Below are 6,069 nucleotides of genomic sequence, written 5' to 3'. Positions count from 1 at the left end.
GCAGATGCTGTTGAACCAGAGGGTGCTGCTCAGGTATGTGGGTGCACTCCCAGAGGTCTAAGCTAACCACAGCAGTTCTGACTTAAGACTTGCTGCTTGTGCATCAGGCTGGAACTTTTTGTTTTGACTGCCTCAGAGTGAACTTTTGCTTTGATTAATCAAAGGACACCCTCATCCCCCAATTCCATGATTTGCTTTCTAGTGTGAAGAAAGAATTACTTTATGATGGCATGCTTTTATGATTTTTGTTTGCTCCATCTTTATGGTGAGTTGAGGATAAGGCCATTTCTTATCACTTAAAATGCCACACGTAATTAACAACTTTCTCGATTGTTTTCCTTTGACATTGTGAAATGAAACCCACAATTTTGGGAATTACACACCAAACTATTACAAAACTGAAGTGTTAGAAATCAATTAGAATGTTAAATACAAAGGAACTCTTTGGCTCATTAAGTAAAAATATCTCATTTAATGAGCAGGAAAGCACTGAAGCACACTGAACCCTGACACAAAGCAAATTATTTAAGTGATAAATTATATTTTATGGGGAGTGTAAAAGTTAATAATACTCAGGGGCATGGCCATAAACGCAGAGGTGTAACTCACTTCATCGTCTGCTTTCCTTACAAACATGCCACATGCACTTAGTTACTGGAGCTGATCATAAAAAGACGAGCAGAAGCCACACAAAGATCTGTGACGATTGTCAGTGCACCCTTATGTCCGCTCCTTCTGCGAAGAGCTCCTCCTTTCTGTGGGTCCTCTGGCCTTTGCAACATTCTGCTTGCTTCATTTTTGTTTTCACTTCGGGGAAAGTATTTGACCTTGGAACCGTTAAAGTTGCAGCCTGCGCCTTATCTTTCAGCAGGCCTCATAAAATCAGCCAAGCTCTCATCCTCTCAGGTGCCCCACAAGTGACCTTGGACCTCACTTCAAGAAGACCAACATGTCCTAGGGCGAAATGGGTGAGGTAGCTTTCGGGTGGACATCTCTTTGGCTCTCTCGTAAGCAAACATTTTTGGGTAGTGTTGACTAGACCCGTAACCAACTGAGGTCAATTGCTTCCATCCACACTCAGCTCAGATGCACAGAGAACGGCTCCCCGAAGCTCCTCCCCACTACAGCAAAGAGTTTCAGAACCGGTTTCGGTGATTGAGGGTAACAATCGAGAGTGAAACTGAAGGGAATAAACTTCTATTTTCTTTTCAATTTGAGAAACACGCACGCGGTGTTTTTAATGGCCTCGTAGGCATTTTAAGTTGGACCATGACTAAGGAGGCCCGATGAGGAGTTGATGCACATGGACGCCGACGTGGTAAAGAACACTGCACATACCGTGGGCTGTCAGAACAAGCACATCTGCCTTGAAGGAAGTACGGCCGGAAGGCCCTGCAGAAGTCAGGAGGACGGGTCTTCATCCCCCGTCCTTGGGACGTGTTCTCAGGGAGACCAGCCCCTGGAAAAAGACACCGTGTTTTGTGAAGTGGAGTGGAAAAGAGGAAGCCCTTCAACGAGACAGAAGGACACACTTGTGAGGAGGGTGCCGGACTGGGCAGGCTTTCCGAGGGTCGCTATGGGTCGAACCGACTCCACAGCACCCGACAGCAACAGCAGAACCATAGGTGTAAGTCTTGGATCTGCTGAGAAGGAAAACCTGTCTACCTTTGCTGACGTGCCTGATTTGGGGGTATGGGAGAATTCTGACGTATTAATGTTTTCACTCCATCGAGGTGGAGTCTAGATGAAAACCTAGCTTATCGATGCGGCAGGAACAATTTATATTCTGGATTTTCATAGAGGCATAGTTTCAACGTTTTTATTGAACATCGACTTGAGTCTGGAGAACCACTTTGATGTTGGATGTATAGTGGGAAGAAGCAAATTCCCTTAAGGCCAAAGCAAATACGACTTATCACAGCGTTTCACAGCACTGAGCCTTTGCAATATCTGTTTCTCTGCTTGATTGCTTGCCCCTCTTTTTCATTCATGAAACTCCTACTGACCTTTCAAGTCCAGTTCAGATAGGGAACTCTTCTGATCATTCTCCTCCTTTCCCTCTGAGTTAATTATTTTTAATTTATGTTTGAGATATTGATTTATTTTGCTGCTGAAATTGCTGAGCACATACACCAAATTCAACTCTTCCTGTGTGTACAATTCAGAAATGTTGATTTCATCGGAGTCAGGCCTCCTTTCTCACCTTTCTTGTCTGAGTTCTTCGGTTAATTATTTTATGCTATGTTTTTTATATGTCTATTATTTTATTTTTCTCTTACCTTTCCGCTTTCCATTGTAAGATTCGTGACTATAGAAAATGTGTCTTGATAGCCACCGTTCCCTAAAACAGAAATATGTGCAATAATAATGGAAGCAAGCAAGGGAAGTGTGGGGGGAGGAAGAAAAGACGACTTTTTATGGCACTTGAGTGTATGGTATCTTTGGTGCCCACTTCTCTGGACTGACGGATGCCTGGCCCAGGGTGTAAGGCGTGGCTAGTGGAGGACTTACACCATTCCAGAGCCTACTCTAACCCTCTCATAGTTGAGCCTGTAAGGAGTTAAGAGAAAGGAAGGGGGAGCTGGAGAGAGAAAGGAGAGATAGGAAATGTCTTCCTTTACTACTGGTGCTCTGCTAGTGTCGTGGCTACCAGGTGGGCTGCTAACCTCGTGGTCAGCAGTTTGAAACAACCAGCTGCTTCTCCAGAGAAAAAGGAGGCTTTACATTTACAGCCTCAGAAACATACAGGGGCAGTTCGGTCCCGTCCTACAGGTTTGCTATGAGTAGGAACCAACTGCATGGGAGGGAGCTTGGTTTTTATTTTCTTGACTCCTGGACTCCTGAAGGTCAGAGAGGATCTCTTCTTGTTTGAGCCCCTAGAGCGTCCGTGGGTCCCTAACATTCTAATATAATTAGAGAATGGAATTAATGATATTTGAAATGGCACCATGTTGTCTTATCTGCAGTAGGGAACCAAAAAGACAGAGGGATAACAAAGAAGAAGGGTATTTAGGAACTAAGGAATTTAGAGATGAAGAAGGGAAGGAGATGAGATAGAGGATCACTGCAATCAAGTGAGAATGTGGTGAGCTGTGGTTGACTATTGGCAGGCCCTTGAGGTCAGAGCCTTGGTGGATGAGTGGGCTAGGTGTTAGGCTTTGAACCTCCAGTTCAGCAGTTCAAGAGTAGGAGCCCCTCCTCAGTAGAGAGATGAGGCACTGTACTCCTGTAAGGAGTCACGGTATGGAAGGCACAGGGGGAGTTCTCCTCTGCCCTGTGGGGCCACCGGGAGCTGGAATTGACCTGATAGCGTGAGTTTGCTTTGAAGGCTGAGCTGAGTGACCTAACATCATCATGTTTTCAGTGCGGTAGTTTTTTGAGATTATTTTGTTAGCACTTTTTGAATTCTCCAGAGAGCCAAGTTATCATTCATATGTTTTAAAAATCAAGAAAGACAACCCTAAGACAAAATTGCATGCCAATTTCTGAAAACAAAACAAAAGCGTCCTGTGCTGAGCTGTTTGGACACCATGAAGTAAGTCATCTGACATGATGATGCTTGTTTATGAGGATCATCGTTTGTAGAGCTATTGACAAGAACCGGATTTATTCTTTTCAAAAAATAAATTTCAAAAGTATCATTTTTTAAAATGCATTAATTTTTTAAAAAATCATCTTATCGGGGGCTCTTATAGCTCTTATCACAATCCATACATCCATTGGGTCAAGCACATTTGTACATATGTTGTAATCATCCTTTTAAAAAATTTTTCTTTCTACTCGAGCCTTTGGTATCAGCTCATTTTTTTCATCCCTCCCTAACCCTCCCACCCTCATGAATTCTTGATACATTGTGTTTTACACCATCTGCTGTCTCCCTTCACCCATGTTTCTGCTGTTCATCACCTTGGGTGTGGGGGGTATATGGCGATCATTGTGATTGGTCCTCCTTTCTCTCCCACTACCTTCCCCCTACCCTCATGCTATTGCTACTCCCATGACTGTTCCTGGGGGTTTATCTGTCCTGGATTCCGTGTGTTGAGAGCTCTTATCTGTACCAGTGTACATGTTCTGGTCTAGCTGGATTTGTAAGGTAGAACTGGGGTCATGATAGTTGGGGGAGGGCAGAAGCATTAAAGAACTAGAGGAATGTTTCATTGGTCCTATACTGGCTTGTAGAAGTATCATTCTTGGCCCAGATTTTAATTATCATTAAAAGAAAATATACATATAGGTAGTTTTGATAGAATAATCTGATCCTTGAACGCAATGATATAGATTACTGAACTATCTGGGTGAGCATCTCAATTCTGCTCATTAGTGGGGTAACTGAATAATTTAACTCCTTCCAATATTTTATTCACCCAACTTTAAAGTGGGCATAAGAGAATGTTAGAAAAACTCAACCCAAACCACTGACATTATGTTAAGGTTTCTAAGACTGTAAATCTTTATGGAAGCAAACAGCTTCATCTTCATCTCCGAGTGGCTGCTGGATTTGAACAACATACCTTGAAGTTAGCAGTTCAATGCTTAAACTTAAGTGCCACTAGGACTCCTTGTTATGAAGTATAGATGGCCTAAGATCTGTGGTGTACTTAGTATAGAACTTTGCATCTGTTAGAATTTTTCCTCTCCCCATTTAAGGATGAAATATTTTCTATAAAAAAAGTTTTAGTGTGTTTGCCACAATTTTCCTTTAGAGAACCACATCTCCTTCACTCTCAATTTGTGAGATTTTATTGGAGCTAATCATATTCTTCATCCACAGAGGTGAACATTTCGCAAGTCTTGCCTGTGTTAGTCCAGGGAGACTAGAGAAACAAATCCATAAAAGCTGATATGTGTATAAAAGAGAGTTTTATCTAAAGGGTAATTGTATATCAAGAAAGAATCCCAACCCAGTCCAGTCCAAGCCCATGTCAGTTATTAGCCCATATGTCCAATACCAACCTATAAAGTCCTCTTCAGACTCACGAAACACATGCACTGACACTGAATGCAGAAGATCACAGGCCAGTGGTTAGAAAGTCTTTGGATCCAGTGGCATTGGAAACATCTCAGCGCTGGCAGGGGTCTCCACGTGGCTTCTCTAGCACCCAGGGCGGCATCAGGATAGGTCCATATGGCTTCTTCTCAGGGATGCCTCGCAGGAAGCCCGCCTTGTCAGTAGAGAGTCTCCAGGGGACTGAGTAGAGTGAGAAGATGTCTCCCAACTCCAAGGAGGAAATACCAGAGTTTTCCCAGAATTCTCAGGAGAAGGCCATGCCCACACAGAGGCTCGTTGGCTATGATCCATCGGCAGACTAGGCTCCACCCCTTCACTCTTAACCCTCTCAAATTGAAACCAGATTATGTAACTACCACACTGGCCAATGTGTGCTAACCAATATCAACATGAAGTTCTCCGTTGATGGGTAAATAGAGCTGCTGGCAGCCATGTTGTCACCTACACTGCGCCTGCCCGAGCCATTTGTTGCTGCGAACTGCTGCAGAGACAAGCCTTCTAAAACGTTCTAGATCATCTCAGTCGCTCCAGATCTAGTTCTGACTGGACCCATCAACAGGAGCACTTCGATCATGTCAGCTAAACCGCCAGCGAAAGAATCGGGACGAATTGTCATTTGATTCTGCTAATCTATAAGAGAGAACGCCCGCCCCCCACCCCTTCTTTATTTGTGTTTGCCCTCTTCCTATTTAATGAGCACATCGGACCTCTCTCTGTTTAATGTTACGCAATCCACCTTAAGCAAGTATCCTGGTTAAATTAGAGTTAGCATTGAAGATGAAGTTTAAGTATTCTCAGGGATGATTTATATAAAACAAGGCAACAGCAGTTTGAGGTATTGTGTACCTCTAAAAACAGACTCAGATGTCTGCCAGGCTGTAAACTTCCCCAGGTAAGGGATTGTGCCTCTCACTCAAGTCCACTCAGCCCCAGCCACAGTGCTTGCTGCCTCTAGGTGGTCACGGAATAATTGCTGATTTTAATGCTACCTCTCTTGGTAGAGTCCAGGCTTGTCTTGCTCTCTCTCTCTCTCTTCCTTCCTTGCTCCTTTCCCCTGTAAA

The sequence above is a fragment of the Echinops telfairi genome, unplaced genomic scaffold (assembly GCF_000313985.2).
Source record: "Echinops telfairi isolate 266 unplaced genomic scaffold, ASM31398v2 ScPeMD7_7424;HRSCAF=8462, whole genome shotgun sequence".
NCBI lineage: Eukaryota > Metazoa > Chordata > Mammalia > Afrosoricida > Tenrecidae > Echinops > Echinops telfairi.
Note: the sequence above shows the minus strand (reverse complement) of the source record.